The sequence below is a fragment of the Bos indicus x Bos taurus genome, chromosome 3, assembly GCF_003369695.1.
Source record: "Bos indicus x Bos taurus breed Angus x Brahman F1 hybrid chromosome 3, Bos_hybrid_MaternalHap_v2.0, whole genome shotgun sequence".
Classification (NCBI taxonomy): domain Eukaryota; kingdom Metazoa; phylum Chordata; class Mammalia; order Artiodactyla; family Bovidae; genus Bos; species Bos indicus x Bos taurus.
Window position 1 is genome coordinate 59515757 of NC_040078.1, and position 23564 is coordinate 59539320.

Genomic DNA, 23564 nt, shown 5'->3' on the forward strand with positions numbered 1-23564 from the left:
ATTATGTCTAATTATTCTTAGAACTTGACTCAGGCAATTCTTAGGTGAAAACAGACAGGAATTAAATCCATCAGAATCCAATTGATCCAGTAATGCTGTTCATCCTTCTTCCTTAATAACTCCATGTTGGCCCCCTTTCCAATGCTGACTGATTCTGTCCTGCCTTAGTTTCTCATCAGTACTTCCTTGGATTATTACAATTGCCTCCTAACTGGTCTCCCTCATTCATCTCACCTCTCTCCAATCTGTTCTCCCCGTTTCTGCCAGAGTGCTCTTTCTAAATCATTATTTTAATCAGGCACCATCTCTGCTCAGCCTGGGTGGCTGTCCTAATGCTTCATGATCAGATCCGAACTTAACGTGGAAAGAGCCCTCAAAGCACTGCCCTGCAGCCCCAAAGGCCCAACTCCCCCACAAGCTCTGCTTGTTCCCTTTGTCGCAATGCTCCCTCCGTCTTTTTTTTACTTGATTATCTTACACTCATTCTTTTAAGACACGATTAAAATCTTTGGAAGAATATACAAGAAATTGGCAGTCCTGATTGTGTTGGAGGAGAGAAACTAGGCTGGTGAAGGGAAGATACAGGGAAACTTTTCATAGCATGCCTTTTTATACATTTTGAATTTTATATTATATGGATGTATTGTTACATCTTCAAAAGTAAAGGAAATTTATGAGGGGGTGGGAGGGAGGCTCAAGGGAGAGGGGACATATGTATACTTCTGGGTAATTCTAGTAGTATGGCAGAAACCAACACAACTTTGTAATTATCCTCCAATTAAAAATAAATTAAAAGAAGAAAAATAACTAAAAGGAATGAAAATTTTAAAAAATTTAAAGCATGAGATGGACCAAATGATACATTTCAGAGTTTGGTTCTGCATGAAGTCTTCATTAACTTGACACTTTCCTCCACTGAGCCATTGCTATCTATGCCTTTCCACACTCCTCTGTTACAGCATTTATCAGTCTGTGTTGTAATGATCTGTAAACAAATTAACAGTCTCAATGTCCTCATAGCCTGGAAGCACCTTGAGGGAAGGGACTTACTTTATCTCATTCACCTTTGAATCTAGTACATGGCAGGTGCTCAGTAAAAGCTTGTTGAATGAATTGAAGGAAAAAAATCTTCTGCACAGAAAAGGAACAAAAAATAAGTAAGCAATCCCACTTCTTTTACACATGAAGAAAATGAAGCCCAGAGAAGATTTATTGAGGATCAGTAGCAGAATAAAATAAGAATCCATGCTTTCTAGAATCCAAGTTTGGTACTAGAAATAAGACTTTCACTTTGAAATAGTAGATGTGCTGTGGATCATACCTACTTATTTTGATCTGAGTCCCTGGATTTTCAGGAAATCTGATTTCCAGTAAGCTGCCCGTTTAAAGGACACTTTCACATATCAGATCATGGGTCCTAAATTTGGGTTTGGAAAATATTTAGCCTAAGGAGCTCATAGACTAGGCTTATATTGGTAGAAAAATGACAGGAAAATCTTCTGGCACATTTATCTTAAAAGCTATGTTTTGTTTTATTGTTTTCCTAAAACATACGCAGTATGGTGGACATAGTTACACACAGTAGCCCTCTTTAGAGATGCTAGACTAGCACAGGAAAAATACCCGTGACAATTTAAAGTGGTATATTCAGTTCTCATTTGCTAGCATTTGCTGAAAATCCAGGGCAAAGAGCAGTGACTAAAGGTATTTTATTTTACACAGCAACCATGTTTTTAATATGTAAAATGGTACTGTTAATGATTACTTGGACCAAATTTTAAGTACCCAGGGGGAGATCTTTTGCGGCTTCAAGATTAGTGGGCTTCAAACTTTCTGTTCACATACCTCCCTGAAAGAATTTTTAAAAATTTGCATCTTTCCTGTATTTTTATGTTGCCACCTGTAATTTTTCAATGTACATTTGCAGAACATCATTTCCAGCATATTGCATGCAATTCAGGATATTTTTAAATAAAGCTGTTAGCTCACTCTTTTAAAGTTACCCCAAAGAGTCTAAATCTCATAGTACTTTTTTTACCCAACATTATTCATTTAAAATATATGTGACCTAGCTATTCTTAAACAGCCAGAAAATTTACATTGTTCCTTCTTCTTGAACTCATGTTTTCATTTCCATATTTCCATTGTTCCCACAGACTGCTATTTTATTGCATATTTCATACTTGAAAAATTTGTATTGATGACTGCATCATTTTTTACAACTATATATTTACATAATTTTGCTTTCTGTTAACTCTAAGGTCCTAGTTTTGTCTCTGGATGGAGTTGTCACTAAAATTGTTAGCAGTACAGAGCTGATCAAACATGGCTATATTACAAATTGATAACTATTTTTAAGCAAAAAATAAAACATATCTGTTAGCAAAATGGAAGGGGCTTTTTTCCCCAGTGGATTTGGGAATGAGTATTATAGAGTAATACTGAGTTTCACCCCAACCCTAATCATGAGTTTGATACTGTTCTTATAACTGCTGAAGCAGTTTATTCACAGAAGTAAGTAGATGGGAGCTGAAGGGATTTGCTGTAGCCCTGTTACTCAGTTCCTTGAACTGCTTTCAACTATATGCCAAAAACCATGTGATGATCTGTTCCTTAAAGTATTTTTTCTTCCTACTGGTTGTCAAATAACCCTTTATTGAATTCTGTTCCTTTGCAGCTCTTAACCAGCTGGGCATTCCACCACACCACTCCTGTCATTCATTATGATGTCATGAGGATGACTGCCATCCACATCAGACCCCACAGACCTGGCAGTCCCCAGGATCTCTTTAATAGTTCCAGAGTATTCTGTAGCTAAAGATTGGTGTTACATCTGCTGGGCAATGTGGATGACCTCATCAAAAGTGATGTTTCCACTGTGCTTACTATTTTTCTGCTTCTTTCTGTCTTTTGGTTGCTCCTTAGAGGCTCTGATGATCAGGATAGACACAGAAAGTACCACCTCAATCTGGGCCTGTCTGTTCTGAACGATTGGTTTCACTGGAGTCCTCAGACCCTTCCAATCACCAGCGCCTTTGCAATGTTATCACCAACCTCTTTTGGAGACAGACCCAGGGGGCCGAGCTTGGGGGCCAGGACAGACGTGGCACAGACTTCCCCACGGGCGCCCCTCAGGTATATAACTATGTCTCCTTAGTGTCTAACTTAGGCGACATGGTGAGGCCGCTGGTGTCAGATAAACCTGGATTGCAGAGGATTGAAGAAAACTGCACCTCAGCCTCCTTCCAGCTGAAATCTGAACTAAAGCCATTTAAATTATTGTTAGTGCTCTAGCAGCTGACACTTTTGTTCTCCAGTCATCATAGTCATTCCCTTTCTCAGCACGCACACAGGCTTCTAATTTTCCATGTTTTGTGCAACTGAAGTCAACGCACCACAGTATGACGTGGAATTTGTGAGAAGAAAGACTTTCTTATGTTAAATGGGAAAATGGAAATTGTTAAAAAAAAAAAGGGGGGGGGGAGGGGTATGGAAAAGCGATTGAAAGCATATTTTCAGCACATAAATTTTAGGAACGTGTAAGAATGAAAGCTGAGGGACTTCCCTGGTGGTCCAGTGGCTAAGACTCTGTGCTCCCAAGCAGGGGTCCCGGCTTCAGTTCCTGGTCAGGGACCTAGAATCCGCATCCCACAGACCTGGAGCAGCAGATAAATAAATATTTTTTACAAAAGAAATGAAAGTTAAGAATGTGGAATTGAGTCCCTTAAAACTATCCACGCTCTGTACTACTGGAGAGTCTTCATACACATGGGCGGATACAGTTATCCTGGTTTGAAGATTTCTATTCACTAGGCAGCAGGCATTTGAACAAAAATGATTGGTGAACGAGAGGTTAAGGCAGTCCTAAATACTGGGTATGACATGGTGGTTAACACAGGAGCTCTGTAAACCCTAATTCTGAAATTTCCTAGCAGGGTATTCTTGAGCAAATTAACCTCTGCTTTCTTAATTACTAATTTAGAAATAAAGGCAATAATGATACCTACCTCATACGGTTATACTGAGAATTCAAAGAATTAATATGTAAGCACTTAGAATACTGTTTGACAAATAATAATTACTCAATAAATCATTGACATTCATACTAGGAAATGATTATACATGACTAGAAATGAGTTTCATATGACTGAGTCCTAAATAAATTAAAATTCCATATATGCTTTGCTCTTAGCAAAACTAATCATTTGATTTGTAAATTAAATGAAAAGCACAAGTATGAGGCAAAGCCAGGTTCCTTGCTCAGAGTTTGCAGGCTTATGCTACCTCTTGAGAAAACAACAACAACAAAAATAAAAGAAACAAAATGTATATGAGGTATAAAGTTATTCTTTCTAGATCAAAGCATAGCCTATGTTAGGTAAACTTTATGATTTGCTTATTTTGAAGTGGCAAGAAAAGTGTTTGATGTGCTCTTTCCCCATCTTTTTTAACCACAGAAAGTCCCATTATTTCCATTTAGGATATCTTCCCCCACACATACACTATTACTAAATATACCATCCAAACTTCTGGTGCTTAGAGGTTCAGGGGTTTTGCCTTGCTACTATCATTGGGGCTTCAGGAGATCATACTCAACAGTCTTTGTTAAATGAAAATTAGAGATTTTTTTCAGTATTACTTTATTTCTCCTGGATTTCTAATTATCCTCACCTCCACCCCATTCTAAATTTGAGTTTTATGTTTGATAGCATATACCATAAGTTATGAAAAAACACAACAAAGAGCTTGAAAGCCCTCATTTGAATAACAGTGACTTCAGGAACAGCTGCTAAGATAAAATAAATCCAAGAGAGCTCAGCAACCAGAATGCAATAGCTTTTCTTTTTAAAGGGACAGGCAGATTCACTCACTATTGTAAACCTTAAGCAGTTACTTTAAATCAATACCATATTTTAATTGATAGCTAAGTTTTTCAACTCTGAATTTTAATGGGGTGTTTTATTCTGTATACAGGGGATTCTCTTCCACTGTATTTCAATTTGAACAATTATTTGATGACATCATTGATAGAGCTTTACAAAACAGAAAATAAAATCCACCAGGGATCAAGATTTCCGATTTCTTCTTCACTGAGAATATAGAAACAAAACTTTACCTAGTGAATAGAAATAATGAGATCAAATGGAAATTTATTACTAAGACAAAATTGCATTGGCAGTTGCAGAATAAAAAGCTAAAAATTGTTTTGTTGATTGCAACATCTCTGTTTTTTGTACTGAGATTTATATCACATAAACTCTTCATTAAAGTAGTACACAAAAGTCTGGGTTTTAAATAAGGTTAAGTGAAGGGACTTCCCTGATGGTCCAGTGGTTAAGACACCATACTGTCATTACACAGTGAGTGCATGGGTTCGATTTCTATTGGGGAACTAGGATTCCCCACGCCAAATGCTGTGGCCAAAAAATAGAGAAAAAAGAAAAAAAAAAAACACCCAACGAACTGAGCTTAGTAAGTAAGGATAAATAGAACTCTCTTAAGAAAATCCAACATATTAAAATATAATCTTATAGACTGGATGAATAATAAGGAGATTATTTTTCCTACAAAAGTGTCATTCATTATGCAAATAGATTTAATTTTAAATATCTAGCCTCACTAGTACATCTAGATTATGACTTGATTTCTAAATACATTATTTACATATGACTTTTGTTGGAATATATGTATATAACATAAAGACTAGCCAGAAGACATTGAGCTGAAGCCTAAACTTTTCAGAATAGCAAATTATTTCATGAAAAATTGTATTTATCAATGTGTCTTAATTTTTCTAACCTAGTTAAATCAGTAAAGAAAAAAATAAAATTTAGAAAAATGTTTATATCCAAGATACATAGTTATAGTTCAAAGCAAAGACACAGTCCCACATGTTCCTACTTCTTCTTTAATTATTTCATTCAGCCCTCTGTAAATAACTCCTATATTTAATTTTTCATTGATGTTTTTGCTCACTTGACTATTTCCACATATGGCAGTTGAATATATTTGTACCAATAAAATGAAATATCACACCCCAGATCATTTCATGAAAGTTCTTTTTTCAATGTATTATATTTGGCTGCAATTATCAAACAACCTAACTAGAAGTGATGTAGACCATGAAGCATTTATTGTTTACCAAACAAAATGCCCAGAGGAAGAAAACCCCAGGTGGACTTGGGAGCTCAGTGATGTCAACATGGACCCAAGTGGGTTAGACAGTATTTCAGTCCAGGCAGTCAGACTCAAGTGTCAATGGATCTCTCTGTCTTCCTGGGAAACTTAGAGTTCTTGTAGTGAAAGAAGAAGGCAGTTGTTAGTTGCTCAGTCGTGTCTGACTGTTTGCAACACCATGGACTGTAGATCACCAGGCTCCTCTGTCCATGGGATTCTCCAGGCAAGAAGTGGGTTGCCATTTCCTCTTCCAGGGGATCTTCCTGATCCAGGGATCAAACATGGGTCTCCTGCATTGCAGGCAGATTCTTAACCATCTGAGCCACCAGGGAAGCCCTCTTGTAGTGAGCAGGGACTTAAAATCTCTCAGTCTCTTATATGGTAATCACTTAATAAGTATTGATTAAACAGTTAAGGAAATTTTAAAATAAGAGCAGGAAAACTAAGACTATGTGAAATAAAAGGGTGCTTTGGTGTTGAATGATGTCACAACTATTCAAGTGCAGGCTGGATCTTTGTGCTATGTGGTTTTTAAATAGATTTCAGTAAAACTAAAAGACATTTTGGGTCATTTATAGTCTTCCTACTTCCTTGGAGTCTCTTTTGTTGTCCTCTCAATGCTCGGTGTTTAAAATTTGCAAGCATAGAAATGTAGACTGAGCCAAATTGCTCCATAGGAGGAAGGTCTGGAGGTCACTGTAGTCAGCGAGGTAAGCTGTGTGAAGTGTTTCTGTGCTTGTATGTTTTGCATGTGCACCCACTGCATTGCCTAAGGGAAATACTTCTCTTTTGGAAATACAGTGTTTGAGAACTACTCTGGTTGGTACCTGATTAGTTTTCTATGATAGCACCTTATTAACTGATGGAGTGACTTATGCAAAATCAAATTTTACATGACATATGTTAAACTTAATAAATCAATTTTAGGACAAACAGAAAGTTGAAAATCGGAGTTAGAGCTTGGTAAAAACCACTAGGCTCAAAAACAAACAAATGAACAACAACAACAACAACAAAACCCTTAACAAATGGGAAAAAAAAATCCACTTTCAAAAGAAATGATAGAGCAAAACACCACATTTTTGTCAGAACACCAGACAAAAATCTAAAGCACTAAGAGTTAAATTCCTAGAAGATGATCAAGCATTTTGTCTGCTGTCCTGTTTGTCTGAGGTGGGGGTGCTGGATGGGGGTAGGGTAGTGACAAGCAGCAGGATGGATAATGGATAGTTTTCTGAGAATCTTCACCTGGGTAGAGATGAGAAGAAGAGGGAACTATAGTGGTCTGCTTTCTCTGCAAACTCAGCCAGCACTTTATAAATGGCATAGGACTCGTTTCGAGCTAAACTATTACTGGCTTAAATCCAATGGGATTGGCCAGAAATGAATCATCTTTGGAAATGCAGCATGATGCAGAGACTCACTCAGGGGCTAGAGGAGCCAAGCACAGCTAAGAGTAAGGCCACCTTTTAGACCAGGAAGCAGACCTAAAAATGGTCTGGTCTCTGTCTACTGTCAGGCTTGCAGAGTCAGATTGTCCCAAGGCCCTAGTCCCTTTCCTTCTCCTCCATGGAGAACTCCCTGACCACTCCAGCCCACAGTGAGGACTCTGAAGTCTCAGGACCTTTGGAATTTGTCCTGTATTTTGTAGTTAATTACAAACAGCTTAAGTTGATCTTGTGAATAAAATGAGATTATAGATATGAAAGTACCTAGTACAGAATCCAGCGAGACTTTGTTTTTCCACTCTGTCACCCCTCGAAAGACAGTTCTGGCCAGGGCACAGAAATAATGAAAGTGGGGGCATTAAGGAGAGGTGACTCAGCCCTTCTTCTCATCTGTTATAGTACACAGGCCCTGACAAGCAATGTTCCTCACTAGATCCAAAAACTGTTGCTGCTATTGAAATAATCCAGATGGTATGAATTACACCAGAAAGCCTTTATAAGTTGGCCCATTATTATCCAGATTTGAAGATACATGTTATTAGAAGCAATGTGACCTGAATGCTTGCTGGGGTATTTGAAAAACTGGTTTCTGAAGAACAAAAATAAGTAAATATGGAGTGGATTATTAATTTATTACATGTGTTAAAAATCAGAGCCTGTTTATTTCAGCAAAATTAAAATATTTTAAAATTGTAATAGTACAGACTTATAAAAATTCATATATCACAGGAGTTAATACAATGTAAAGCAATTTCACTTTTAACAGTATGGTTAGCAACCGTCCAGCGAAGGCCTGAAGAGGTTGGGGCTACAGAGGCAAATATGATCAACAAGGTCCCTGCCTTCATGGGGTTTACATTCTAGTGGGAGGAAACAGACAATCAGCAAGCAAATAAGTAGACAAACCAGACACGGGATGTATGGAAGTGGGATCTCAATGATGGAAAAAAGGTCACAGTGTTGAACTCTTGTTGGAAGAACCTTCTGGCAGACTGAGCTGCAGGTTCAAAGGGCCAGACAAGAAAAAAGGGGGCCGCTACATATAGTATATCACTTTAGTAAACCAAAGTGGGCATTCCAAGAGGAGTATAGGGGTCAGATCATGCAAGATCTGGGTAGGAAGGTCAATTTTATCTAAACACTATGAAAGGCCATGAAAGATGCTTAATTGAAGGGGAGGGCAGCAGAGAGAATCTGATCTTCAGTTTTGAAAAAAAAAGTAAGGGCAAGAATGGAAATCTGCAGACCAGACATGTTGGAAGAGATTCACTCACACATACACTGAAACATATAGAGCTTAAAATATATGTACACTCTTCCTGCAACTTGCTACTAGTGTTATTTTTAGAACTCCTCTTTGAAATTATGTTCACAGTCACTTTACTGTCTTAGAAAATCAAACACATTTTGTTTTTTGACCTTTCCCTATCCACCCAAATGCAGTAACTTAGTTGGAAAACACAGGTTTTGGCATTTTTAACATGACTCCAGAAGGTGTTCATCAGATTTGGCTCTGAATAACTTTTGGACCATTCCAAAAATCAGATTTATTCTCAAAGAAATAATTCTTTTCAAAAATTCCGTGTCTACAAATGTGATGCTGCTTTTTAAGCAGCATCATAGGAACATGTATATACTTGGCCAAGGTGGTTTATTTGAAATGAAAAACATCCATTTAAAGTTATATTTATTCACAGATAATTATTGAGCACTTTGGCCACCTCATGCGAAGAGTTGACTCATCGGAAAAGACTCTGATGCTGGGAGGGATTGGGGGCAAGAGGAGAAGGGGACAACAGAGGATGAGATGGCTGGATGGCATCACTGACTTGATGGCCGTGAGTCTCAGTGAACTCCGGGAGTTGGTGATGGACAGGGAGGCCTGGCGTGCTGCGATTCATGGGGTCGCAAAGAGTCGGACACGACTAAGCGACTGATTTGACTTGATCTGATCTTATCTGATCTGAATCACTAAGTACCAGGCACTGTTTTAGGCACTGGGCATACATCAGTGAAGGCTTCCCAGGTAATTCAGTGGTAGTAAAGAATCCTCCTGCCAATGCAGGAGGTGAGACTCAGGTTTGATCCCTGGGTCGGGAAGATCCTCTGGAAAAGGAAATGGCAACCCACTCTGGTAGTCTTGCCTGGAAAATTCCAGGGACAGAGGAACCTGGTGGGCTACAGTTCATGGGGTCACAAAGAGTTGGACGTGACTGAGCACACACACAGCAGTGAACAATGAGACAAAATCTGTCCCTGCTGGGCTTATATTCTAGTAAAGGGAGATGTACTGAACAAACAACAAATAAAACTAAGTGAACTCTGTATTATGGTTGAAGATTATATAAGAGCAAGGTAAGAGAGCTTTAGGAAACTGGAGGGGTGGAGTTCCAATTTTGAATACTGTTGTTAGTTTGGGCCTCACAAAGATTAGGTGACTTTGGTTAGATTTGAAAGGGCAGAGATAAGTAATATAGACGTTAAGGAGAAGAAACTTCAAACTGACTTAACAGTGCAAAGGTTCTGAGGTAGGAAAGTCCCGGCAAGGATGAGGAGCACTGGGGGAGCTAATGATTAAGAGAGTTGTAGGCTACAAGGTCAGAGAAATAAGGAGATGGAGGGCAAGTGATAAGAAACTTGTAGCCATGGAAAGAAATTTGACTTTAACACTGACTGAAGGGAAACAAAGCAGAAAAGTGGCATGGCATATTATTCTGACCACTGTGATACAGACTACAGAGGAGCAGGGATGGAAGTTTTCATGTTTTTTGGAAAACAACACCACTTGATAATCAATCTCCTAATTTTACCAGGAAAGGGGAAAGTAACCACAGTTAAACATTAAGAAACATTCCAGATCATGCCTTTCCCCTTTGTTTCCTTTAGAGCAAAGTCCTATTAGGCCCAATTCCTTTGTCCCTGGGCCCAAAGTGTCCTTAGATCATTTTCAGGCTGCAGCCAAGCTCTTTAATCTTTATCCTGTACATTAGCCAGGATCTTCTTGGCTGCAAGAAATTGCATCCCATGATCGCTCAATAGCTTCAGTCGTGTCTGATTCTTTGTGACCCTATGGACTGTAACCCACCAGGCTCCTCTGTCCATGGGTTCTCCAGGCAAGAATACTGGAGGGGGTTGCCATGCCTTCCTCCAGATCTTCCCAATCCAAGGATTGAACCTGTATTTCCTGCGTCCCCTGCGTTGCAGAGATTCTTTACCTCTGAGCCACCGGAGAAGCCCCAAGGAACTGCATACCTGACCTAAAATGGCTTAGGCATCAGGCCACTTACTATGTCATACATGAGCAGTCATGAGGTATGCAGAGCCAGGGTATGTTAACTTAGCCACTTAGTGACCTTTTGGTTCTAGGTTACTATTCCTATATTTTCTTTGCTCATTGTTCCAGGATGTGCCACCATAGGTTGAAACATATCTTGGTAACTGGAAGATGGCCAAGGCAAGAAGTAAGGAAAAAACTACTTATGGGCTCTCAGAAATAAGAGAGCCCTTTTCCCCACCTTCCCATTACGTTCATACAACACATTTAGTTCCTAAAACAGTCACTGACAAAGGGGGAACAGAGAAGCAAGACCTGTCTAGACTGGTGGCTTTCAGAGCATTAATCTGAGGAAGGGGAGAGGGTGTTAAGAGCTGATACCCAAGACCCTTTCAGGGAGTCTGCAAAGTCAAAACTATTTTGTTATAATACTAAAATGTTATTTGCCTTTTTTGTTTTAAACTCCCATTCTGAGGGTACGATGGAGTTTTTTTCCAGGGGCCACCTGAAATAGTGCAACAGATTGAATGCAGATTTGAAAATCCAGTTTTCTTCCATTAGGCTGGATATTACAGATATTTGCGAATTTTTAAAGTAACACCACTCTTGCTACTATTTTAGGGGGGAAACATGGTTATTTTCCATTAAAATGTGCTATTTATGACAAGATGTAATTATTTTTTAGATAAATATTTTTAGATTTCTCAGTTTTAATTTTAGTATAGTAAATGTTAATACATATAACCCACATAAACAAAAGCTTTTGGGGGCCCTCAATAACTTTTAGGAGTGGAAAGTGGGTCTCTAAAGACAGTAAAGCGCTGGTTTACTTTGACAGGTCTGATTCACCCTTGCGGCCAGGGCAGAGCCGGAACTTTTCCTAACTCACCTCCTCTTGACCCAAGCCTTCTTAAAATCCTACTCTGTAAATTCCACAACAGGAAGTGCAGACGCAGCTTATTGAATTAAGCGATCTCCATGATTCTAGCTAATCGGAGAGTAAGCTCTTGCTTTTTGACAGTGAGGCAGTTAAATGGTCAAAATGAAGCTGGAAGTGTTACTTCAAAGACAAACGTCACACGAACTTGCTTCTTAAGATGGGAAGGGGTGCGGGGTTTTGAGGGGTGGACAGTTGAAATTTCAGAACTCTTCTAGGGAGCAGGGGTAACCCCACTTTAGTCTCATCAATTGTCTGGGTTAGCGATTAATTATTGGTAATAACTGGCCTACCTTATCACCAGCCTGCACTGCGGCGTCTGTCTTTATAAGGAGGGCCTGTCATTCACCTATGCTTACCTGCATCAGTCCCTCCCGATAGCTTAGGCCAAAAGCAACAGGAGGGTTACCTTGGATTCTGAAGTTGTCGCCATGGCATGTTCATGTTCTCGTCTTGATCTTTCATCCAGGATTGGGGCTGGATATACGTGTGTGAACTGGAAGAAGGAAGGCACTCCTTTCTCCCTTGTTCTTCAGTTTTAACAATTCTTGTCCTTCTCTCATAGTATTTTGGTTTCAAAGTGCTCTCAGGATCCTCCTTAAAATACCAAACCTGTTTTTACTGAGTAAATTTCTTGGCTTCACTTAAAAAAAATCTATCCAAGTACGTCTTTGTTTTATAACTCAACTCATATGCCTGCGATTTCTCCATCTGATCTCCTTCCTTTTTCTGGCCTCTCATCTTCGCTGGAGAATTTTAGGAGGCCATGGAACACGAGAGGAGCCGCCATGACCCTGGCTAAAGGAGTAGCGGGCATACATTTTTTTGCACATATTTTGATCAGTGGGTGTGGAGCAGTTTTGCATAGACTTCTAATTCACGAGTGCCTTTTCTTAGACTTCCCGCTGTCTTTCGCCTAGGTCCAATTCTTGCCCTAAATTTACATGAACTTTTCTCCTTGGCATCCTCGACTCCCAGCGCTTGAACCTCCCTTCCCCTGGGCCTGACCTAATTCTGGGTGCCGGCTGTTGTTTGGTTTATTTCCCCACTTTTTCAACCCCACAGAGCTTTACTGGGCGCTTCACTTTTGCTCGGGTGGGTGCTGGGGTTCACAGGGGCTCGGGACGTGTGCTTTGAAGCAGCCACGACCCCGCCACCCGCCCCTAGCCCGATGAAGCCCGGGGCCCCGAGCTCCGCGGGAGTGAGGAGGGGGTGGAGAGCAGGACCCAGCAGGGTGAATCACAGGGCGTAACAGGTGCCGAGAGCCGCAGCTGCGACCGCATCCCGCTCGGGCTCTAGGGATGAGGTTTTCTTTTTCTCCGGGTTTTTTTGGAGGTGCCACCGGACCAATGCAGGCCGCTGTTGTTCATCGCCTAGCAACTGGCGGAGCCAATGGGAAGAGGCTAGGCCTTGCGAACCTGGGGAGCAGGGGAGGTGGCCGCGAGGGGTTGGGCGGAGCCCGGCCGGGGGCGGGGAAGGCGGGAGCCGGAGGTGGAGGCGGGGCCGTCGGCCCGGGCTCAGCGTGCAGCCGCGCCTGTGCGGGCCCTCGGGGCTGCGCTAGCAGGTCTAGGACTCCGAGCGGTGTTTCCCCGCCACAGCCGGGGGCCGTGAAGGTGAGAACCTCACCCGGCGCCGGGATTGTGACGCGCCCGCCTGGGGAGGGGCGACGGCGCCCTGCCGGGATTGGGGCAGGCGTGCGGGCGGGGGGCGGGCGCCGGCCGGGGTCGGGAGGGCGGGCGCGGAGGTGAGCGCCGGCACCTGGAGCGGCGCCCCGCTTCTCTGCGTGAGGCTCGGCGCGGCCGTTGGGGCCGTTGGAGGAGGCGGGCGAGCGTTGCCCCCCGGCGGCGCCTGGAGGAAGAGGTGGGAGGTAGGTGCCGATTCGGGGACCGCTCCCGCTGATCGTCGCAGAACGGAGCCCCAAACCCTCTCCGGGATGGAGAGAGGGTGGCGCCTGGCGCGGGATGACGAGCGACGCGGGGACGTGGGGGAGGAGGGGATGGCCAGTTTGGGGCTGCGGTGTCCGCCGAGCAGAAGCTGCGGGGCTCGCGGGCTTCGAGGTTGTTAGCTCGAGCCGCAGGGGCCAGTCGTTAGAAGGAGGGGTGGCCGCTGCAGGGAAAGAGAACCCCCCTACTGTTCTGGTTAAAAGACTAGGGCAACAACTTACATCATCTCAAGGCAGGCGTGTGTGAGGATGTTTTGGTGTAGAATTCTGTAGTAAAGTACAGTAAACTGAAGTGTGAGCTTCCTGCTCTTTTTCGAGCCTGTGCTAATCGCCCAGTTATGCAAGTCACTTGGGCTAGGAAATGTCATCTGCTAAGTAATTTGTTCTCAGCACGTATAACGTGGGAATCTTCTTAGGTTATTACTTCAATTACTAGTTGTGATCTCCAAATTACCATTAATGGCAACGTGGATAATAGTTTTTATGGAATCTGAGACACTTGACATTTCCCTTTTCTGGACCCCATAATGGGGCGACGATTAGAAGAGGCACTCCTCCCAGAATGGTTTGGAGGTGTAAGAGGGGGGCTGCCTGGGATTAAAATTGCTGGGCTCCTCTACCAGTTCAGATTAGTGTCTAGATCTAGAGTTGGCTAGGAATGATAGGTGTCTTGGCTCAAGAGGGATTGGTTTACAGTTTAAGTAGGAGAAAATTCTGGCAGCCTGGATCCTGAACTGAAAAGGTAGGTATGACTTGACACATTTAGGGGACTGAGCAAGCTTCGATAGAATTAGAGATCAGGAGAGAGAGGGAAAAAAATACCTTTAAAGTTTGCTTCATGCTCTTTTGAAATTTAGAAGTTAGAAGTAGATTTATGAATTTGGATTCAGTCAGCAAAACTTAATCTATCAAATCTCCTATCCTACAGCTATCATAACCTGCAGGTCTAGGAAGCTTCTGTTATTCACTGAAGTTAAACAAGTAAAAGCTAATAACTAGTTTGATGCTCTTTTCTGCCTGCTGGCAGTGAGAGTTTCTCAGAATGATTGTTTGAAGAGAGGAACAGGAGTGGATAGTTAAAATGAAGGCTCTTTCAATGACTTGCTGGGACTCTTCAGTCAAGTTATTTTATATCCTTCCTTCCCCCATCTGTACAATGAAGATAATCATGGCCCAGGATTTAGTAACATGGGTGAAGCAGCTTGAAGATAACTGCAAAGACTTAAGTTATTCTAGGATGAAATGTGAAGATCTCCTCCTAACACATTGAGCCTTGTGACAGGGCTTGTTAAAGCACATTGAGTTCGAAACATGCTGAGGCAGTATGTAAGAGAAAGAACTTTAACTGTTAAGATGATGTGCCTAAGGCCTTAAGGCTGACATGTTATATTTTGGGGTTGTCTGAAAACCTCATATAGCTTCTTTTGACCAAACTAGCTATGACTCAGGTTTTATAAAAGATATTGAGTGCCTTCATTGTGGTATGCATCTAGAAATAAAATATAAAAAAGACACTGCCCCAGAATTGTATCATTTTAATTCATTTTACACACTTAAGTCGGAGCACTTCCAGAGCTTTGTATGTGTGTGGTTGGATTTTTAAATTTAAAAAGGATAAACTACAATGACCAAAAGACGGATGAAAACAGAGCAATTAACAAAAATCTAATAAAATGTCAGCCTTATTTTTTATCTCCCCCCACTAAAATGGAAGTAAGTCCCATGAGGCCAGTGACTTACACCTACTTGTTTGTTGCTGTGGTGGTTTAGTCACTACGTTGTGTCCGACTCTTGTGAGTCCAGGGGCTATAGCCTGCCAGGCTCCTGTGTCCATGGAATTTTCCAGGCAAGAATACTGGAGTGGGTTGCCATTTCCTCCTCCAGGGGATCTTCCTGACCCAGGGATCAAACCCACGTCTCCTGCACTGACAGGCAGATTCTTTACCACTGAGCCACCAGGGAATCCCAGTTTGGTAGTTGGAAGCAGGTGACTAGGATTAGAGGTAAGGTTGGAAAGCAGGGCTATGACCTTTGACTAGTAGGTGATAGGGAATCCTTAAAAAGTTTTACCCAGGGGAATTATATTTGATTTTTACTTCAGAATGGTATTTCCAGCAAAATCAGTAATTTGAGTGGTCCATAGACAATTTAAATAATGTCTGAGTCAGAATAGTACATAGCAGTTTAAGACTTTAAAAATAAGTTATTGAAGCCCCCAGGATGTTCTGAGAAGTAAAAATGATCATTCATACAACCAGCCTTTATTGAGCATCTTTCTTTTTTAAATTGTGGTATAATTGACATATAACAGGTATTAGTTTCAGGTGCACAACATAATTTGATATTTGTATATCTGTGAAGTGGTTACCATAGTAAGTCTAGAATCTTCTACGTTAGGATTAGAGGAATAAATACACCAAGATAAATAATATACACATCCGTTTTCAATCAACTTGTGATTCAGTAAGAGAAATGACAGTTATAATACAGTGCTGAATCTTGAGTGTCATAAGAGGCATGAATATGTCAGGTCTCAGCAATGTAGGATTCTGAGATGAGAGAAGACACAGATTCTTTCAAATTAAAAATAAGTTCTTGAATAGATGTTAAAATGTGTCCAGTGAAACAGTCAGTGCAGTCTTACTATACCATTTACAGTTTTCGTCTATCAACCCTCACTTCTCACGTTGCCCTCCCCACTTCTTAATTCTTTTTGAGTGAAATTTCAGATTTGACTACCATACTACTAGCTATGGGACCTCAGAAAGTAGTGTATCTTCTGTGTGCCATAGTTGTCTCATTTGTAAAATAGGAATAGTAAAACCTACTTCATAGGTTTGTGATGATTAAATGATATGTTAGTATCCAGAATGGTGCCTGGAAAAACACTTTACATCTTTTGAGTGCTTAACTATTTGACATAAAAATGTTATGTAATTGAATGTAATTGAATAAGAACTAACTTAGAGGCAGAATTTTTTCTTTTTTTTGTTCTATTTGTGAGTATCAGCTAAACCCTCTACATTCAGAGAGGGTAAATATATTGTTAAACTAAACTTCTTGAATGAGTGACTTTGTTTATCATCTCCTTTTATTTATTGATCATTTTTCTGAAATCTGATTTCCAATTTTACTCCTCAGCTTTGTCATAAAGTCCTTAATTACCAGACTGAACATAATATTCTATTTAGCTTTGCCCTTTCTGTGGCATTTGCTGCTGTTCCTCATTTCCTCCTCTTTAAAACTCGTTTTCCTAAAACCTTCCCTCACCCCTGTATTTTCATCTCCTAGATCTAGGTCATTTGCCCTCACCTCTTACATGTTGATGTTGTTGAAGGTTCTTCCTGCCTCCCTCCTTTTTCTCTGTATAGATTCAACTACCACATGTATGCTGATGACTCCTAAATCTGCCCTGATATCTTAATCTCCAGGCCCTAGAGTTTATCCTCATTTGAATGTCTCATGAGGACCTGTATAAACCCAGTGAGTTCTACACAGGTGGCTCAGAGGTTGAAGCATCTGCCTGCAATGCGGGAAACCTGGGTTCGATCCCTGGAGAAGGAAATGGCAACCCACTCAACAGTATTCTTGCCTGGAGAATCCCATGGACGGAGGAGCCTGGTGGGCTACAGTCTACGGGGTCGCAAAGAGTCAGACACGACTGAGCGACTTAACTAACTAAGAGCTCTCTACACTGAGCTCTTTATCTTCACACACTTAACCAGATCTGCTGGTAACCTTACTCCTGTGTTCTATCTGTATGACACTATTGTCTGTCTAGTACCAAAACCAGATTTTTACATGAGAGAATATATGCCTCCCTTTTGTATATTTGTCACCGTGTTTGTCAGCCCAGCTTCTGAAGCTTTTCTTATCTTTCCTTCATTGTCTTCATTGTCACTGGCTAATTTGGCCAGCCATCCCCGACCATTAATTGCTCTGTTTGCTATAATATTTTTGTGCCAGGGCTACTGAAAATAGGACCTATTTTGTAAGCATAATGTGGGAGGAGATTTCTAGAATAATATTGTTCTAAAAGAATTCAGTTTCATGAGTGGCCAGTAGATACTTGTAATCCAAGGTGGATACCAGCCATTTGCATATATGTAGTCGGCCCTCTTTATCCACGGATTCAACCAACCACAGGTTGAATTGAATCCATTGAATTGAACCCAGGTTGGTTGAATCTTTGACTGTGAATCCTGTGGATAAGGAGGGCCGACTGTGTTCATTGTACTGTACTATAAGGGACTTGAACATCCTCAGAGCTTGGTATCTGCGGGGGGCCCTGGGACCAACCCCTTTTGGATCCTGAAGGACGACTGTACTTTTTGCCTAATGGTTAATAGTTTAGGTTATAAAGGATAGAGTCTTGAGTTTGTCAGTCTTTTTGCTAGTTGATTTTAATATGATTGTCTGTGCTTCCTTTTGAAAAGATGGAACCTTCAATATTATTCTTTCCACAGCCACCCTCAGAAATATAATGGATTTGGTTCCAGTTTTGTGAATATTGCAATAAAGTGAGTCACATGGATTTTTGGTTTCCCAGTGCGTATAAAAGTTACGTTTTTACTGTAGTATAGTCTTTTAAGTATGCAATAGCATTATGCCTGAAAAACAATGTGCATACCTTAATTAAAAAATACTTTTTTGCTAAAAAATACCATTATCAGCGAATCCTAATCTTTCTGTGGTAGTAGTAGTGTCAAGGATCACTGACCGCAGTTCACCATAACAAACACAGTAACAATGAAACAGTTTGAAATATGGTAGGAATTAACAAACTGTGGGCAGAGACATGAAGCAAGCAAATACTATTATAAAAAATGGTGCCAGTTGACTTTCTTGATGAAGAGTTGCCATAAACCTTCAATTTGTAATCACAATATCTGCAAATATCTGCAACAATAACGGTAAAGTGAGGTATGCCTGTATTCTGTATCCAGGCTCTAGAAATGTCCTTCTACATAGGATCAAGCATGTAATGGCAAGAAGACATTTTGGCTTCTAGTAGTTTCCAGGTACTGCTGGGAGGCAGGGACTGAATGGTCCTGAGACTGGCTGCTCGGGAGCTGGTAGCAATGTGTGAGGAGAGCCGATGGCCAGGTCGGGTGAGGGTGACCCATGCTGGATCATGGAGGAATAAGCAGACACCACCAGTGTCAACAGCTGGCATTGAAAGGGATGCTTTGAATATGTCCACTGCTGCTGCTGCTAAGTCACTTCAGTCATGTCCAACTCTGTGTGACCCCATAGACGGCAGCACACCAGGCTCCCCCGTCCCTGGGATTCTCCAGGCAAGAACACTGGAGTGGGTTGCCATTTCCTTCTCCAGTGCATGAAAGTGAAAAGTGAAAGTGAAGTTGCTTAGTCGTGTCTGACTCTTCACGACCCCATGGACTGCAGCCTACCAGGCTCCTCCATCCATGGGATTTTCCAGGCAAGAGTACTGGAGTGGGGTGCCATCACCTTCTCCGGAATACGTTCACAGATAAACTCAAAACACTGTTCCTATATGTGTCCTAAATGAGAAGTTCAAGGTGTCAGAAGTAAATAAACGATGGGAAGGCATCCATTAACCATCACAAAGGCAAATTTACCTTCTTTTATGAGTGGAGCATCAAACTAAACTGGACAGGTACCTCTGGAGTGCAGTACAAGGGCCGTGTGGAGATCCTCAATTTGTCTGATGAAAATAGTGTGGATGAAATGGAGATTAGTGTGAGCTTTGCCAGAAATGAGCCAGACACAAATCTCGTGGCCTTAAAGAATCAGCAGCATCCTCAAAACAGAGTTCACACGGGGTACGATATTGCCAACAATCATGGAGAGTCAGTAGACCCAGCTGGGCAGACAGCACTGAAAACTGAGGAGCCCAAGGCCAAATCTGCCCTTTCAAAAACCCAGATCAGAGCTCTAAAGAGTTGTTTTGCTTTTTTGTTTTTTTACTACCCAAGAGCTTGTTCAGGCCTATACCCATGCTCCTGTAATGTTATGTGTTTGTGTTGAGTTCATCAGTTGTGTCCTACTCTTTTCGACCCCATGAACTGTAGCCTGATAGGCTCCTCATCCGTGGCATTCCCTAGGCAAGAATATGGGAGTAAGTGGGTTACCATTTCCTATTCCAGGGGATCTTTCCAACCCAGGGATTAAATATGCATTCCCTACATTTCCACTTCACCTGGAAAGCCCTCCTGCAATGTTAGAAGCAGAGAAAGGTGGCAAGTTTCAGCTGATTGGTGTCAGTGTCTGGAGAATTCATTGAACTGGTCCCTGAGAAACATATTGCGATGAAGTGGAGGTTTAAATCTTGGCCAGAAGGTGGCTTTGCCACCATCACCTTGACCTTCATTGACAAGAATGGAGAGAATGAGCTGTGTTTGGAAGGCTGAGGCATCCCTGCCTATGAGGACGAGAGAATGTGGCAGGGTTGGCAGCGGTACTACATTGAGGGCATCAAACAGGCCTTTGGCTATGGTGCATGCTTCTCTTAGGGCCAGCAGCGGGAGTACAGGCTGCCCAGGATTTCAGTCCAACCCTCTCCTGAGGCTTGGGACTCAGAGGATTGCACCTTCCCAACCACAAACGGGCCAGGGCCCTTTCCCTTCATGCACACCTTAGGTTTGCGTATGCTTTCTACTGGGTGGGAACAGAGGGTGAGTTCTTTTAGGTGTACCTACGCTAAATAAATGTAATTTTAAAAATGAAAGAAAAGACCTTTTAGAAATCATCATTTAATACAGTCTATCACCAGCTGTGTTAGTTTATGAGGAGGTGGTCTCAAAAAATTTATATAATTTGCTCCAGATACTTGTTGAATGTCAAAAGGAGGCCAAGGTTTGTGAGGCTTTGGAATCAGATACAGACATACCTCTTTATTTTGCTTCACATTATTGTGTGTTTTAATAAATTGAAGGTTTTGGGCAACCCTGCATTGTTGGGTGATTAACATTTTTTAGCAGTATTTTTTAATTAAGGCATGTTCATTGTTTTTTCAGACATAATGCTGTTATTGCACATGTAATAGACTACGTTTGTAATGTAAACATAACTATTAGTTGCAGTGGGAAACCAAAAAATTCATGTGACTTGCTTTATTGCAGTAATCGGGAAGCAAACCACAGTATCTCCAAGGTAAGGCTATAAGCTAGTCTTATTCTTACCTCCCAGGTTAAAGAGCTAAGTTTTCCTTTCTGTCTTTCAGGTGTGCAACTGGCTAAGTTATCTTACCTCCCTGAGTTTCATATTCTTCCATCAAGAGAGTAGCATATTTACTCCTTCCTAGGGCCATGGTAAGGCTGAGTGACATGGCTGGTGAACACATTTGGCAGGTAGTAAAAGCTAAGAGCAGTAGTTCTTCGCACCTACCAGCTTCACATAGTTATCTGAAACAGAAGTTCTTCAGTCCCTGTCCATGATCCTTGGCAAATCTCTGGATGTCCTCACGGATCCTCTGAAACTGTGGCCAAAACTGCCTGTTTTTCTACTTTTAAGTGGGAGGCTTGTTGGCTAAGAAGTCCAAACAAGATTTAAAAAATAATTGGCATTTATTGATGTTTCATTCTCACTTAGCTCACTTTCTGGTTTACAAAGTTAGATCAATGTGGGTTTTTTTTTTTTTCCTTAATCCTCTCTTAAGAATGATTGCTGCTATTCCTACCTCTGCCCTGGAAGAATGTGGGAGACCTGGGTTCAGTCCCTGCATTGGGAAGATCCCCTGGAGAAGGGAAAGGTTACCCACTCCAGTATTCTGGCCTGGAGAATTCCATGGACTGTACAGTCCTTGGGGTCGCAAAGAGTGAGATATGACTGAGCGACTTTCACTTTCATACTGTCTCTTAAGTGCTCTTGATTCAAATATCTAATCACCTTCCTGCTTCTCTAAGCTGGAAGACTTAGAGACTTAAAGATGATCAAGACTCCATTGAAAGCCTTATTAAGTTGCAGCATGACTGAAGTGTTGATCCTGGTCTGTCACAGTATTAAAATAGCATACATCTCATTAATATATCATCAAACTTAGTTGACATTCATTCAGCAAACTTTATTGGATTCCATATTGACTGAGGGTCAGTTATGATACCTCATACCAAAGCAAGAACAGTTCAGTTCAGTCACTCAGTCGTGTCTGACTCTTTTTGACTCCATGAACTGCAGAATGCCAGGCCTCCCTGTCCATGACCAACTCTGGGAGCTTACTCAAACTCATGTCCATTGAGTCGGTGATGCCATCCAACCATCTTATCCTCTGTCATCCCTTCTCCTCCTGCTTTCAGTCTTTCCCAGCATCAGAGTCTTTTCCAGTGAGTCAGTTCTTTGCATCAGGTAGCCAAAGAATTGGAGCTTAAACTTGTAGCATCAGTCCTTCCAGTGAATATTCAGGACTGATTTCCTTTAGGATGGACTGGTTGGATCTCCTTGCAGTCCAAGGGACTCTCAAGAGTCTTCTCCAACACCACAGTTCAAAAGCATCAATTCTTTGGTGCTAAGCTTTCTTTATAGTCCAACTCTCACATCCATACATGCTGCTGCTGCTAAGTCGATTCAGTTGTGTCCGACTCTGTGCGACCCCATAGACGGCAGCCCACCAGGCTTCCCCGTCCCTAGGATTCTCCAGGCAAGAACACTGGAGTGGGCTGCCATTTCCTTCTCCAATGCATGAAAGTGAAAAGTGAAAGTGAAGTCGCTCAGTCGTGTCCGACTCTAGCGACCCCGTGGACTGCAGCCTACCAGGCCCCTCCGTCCATGGGTTTTTCCAGGCAAAAGTACTGGAGTGGGGTGCCATTGCCTTCTCCACATCCATACATGACCACTAGAAAAACCATAGCCTTGATGGACCTTTGTTGGCAAAGTAATGTCTCTGCTTTTTAATAAGCTGTCTAGGTTGGTCATAGCTTTTCTTCCAAGGAGCAAGCATCTTTTACTTTCATGACTGCAGTCACTATCTACAGTGATTTTTGGAGCCCCCCAAAATAAAAGTCTCTCACTGTTTCCATTGTTTCCCCATCTATTTGCCATACCAAAGCAAGGGTACAGGCAATATGCTGACAGGCCTGCTGGCCAGGAATGCAGCTTAGGTGGTGGGATAAAAAGTGTTATTACAGTTGGTTCTGTACTATAGAGTTAATGCAAAGTGTTCTGGAAAGCCATTCAGAGAAAGCCTGGAGAAGAACTGTATATTCACTAGATTTTTTTTCAGAATTTTTTTTGTATTGCTATTTAATATTTTGTGTGCATCTATATAGTTATTCAATTGGAATAATACTATTGGATTATAATTTAGTCTCAAGGAGAGGTGGTAGAAAGCAAGAACCTCTATATGTGTCAGATTTGAGAAAGCAACTCACAAATTGTGTATTCCTTCCTCTCCTACAATATAGTAGGGTGTAGGATGTGTAGTTGATGAAAGTAAAAGAGAGTGAAAAAGTTGGCTTAAAGCTCAACATTCAGAAAATTAAGATCATGGCATCCGGTCCCATCACTTCATGGCAAATAGATGGGAAAACAGTGGAAACAGTGGCTGACTTTATTTTTTGGGGCTCCAGAATGACTGCAGATGGTAATTGCACCCATGAAATTAAAAGACACTTACTCCTTGGAAGGAAAATTCTGACCAACCTAGACAGCATATTAAAAAGCAGAGACATTACTTTGCCAACAAAGGTGCGTCTAGTCAAAGCTATGGTTTTTCCAGTGGTCATGTGTGAATGTGAGAGTTGGACTATAAAGAAAGCTGAGCGCCAAAGAATTGATGCTTTTGAACTGTGGTGTTGGAGAAGACTCTTG

At 41.5% G+C, this 23564-nt stretch overlaps 1 protein-coding gene and 2 pseudogenes across 12 annotated transcripts in view; 2 read left to right on the forward strand and 1 right to left on the reverse strand.

The window, feature by feature from the left end:
• Nucleotides 1-2641: 2641 nt before the first annotated feature.
• On the reverse strand, nucleotides 2642-3191 carry LOC113890495 (annotated as a pseudogene).
• Nucleotides 3192-13308: 10117 nt separating this feature from the next.
• SSX2IP (SSX family member 2 interacting protein) overlaps nucleotides 13309-23564 on the forward strand; it is a 60032-nt gene continuing 49776 nt past the window's right edge. For 5 of the 12 annotated variants that reach the window (XM_027536694.1, XM_027536698.1, XM_027536700.1 and 2 more), the window contains exon 1: nucleotides 13335-13449. The gene's annotated coding sequence lies outside the window, so the exon portion shown is untranslated. Of the gene's footprint in view, nucleotides 13450-13551; nucleotides 13704-20982; nucleotides 21071-23564 lie in introns of those variants that run through there. The other 7 variants (XM_027536705.1, XM_027536703.1, XM_027536697.1 and 4 more) reach the window with 6 other exon arrangements.
• On the forward strand, nucleotides 19251-20976 carry LOC113890331 (annotated as a pseudogene).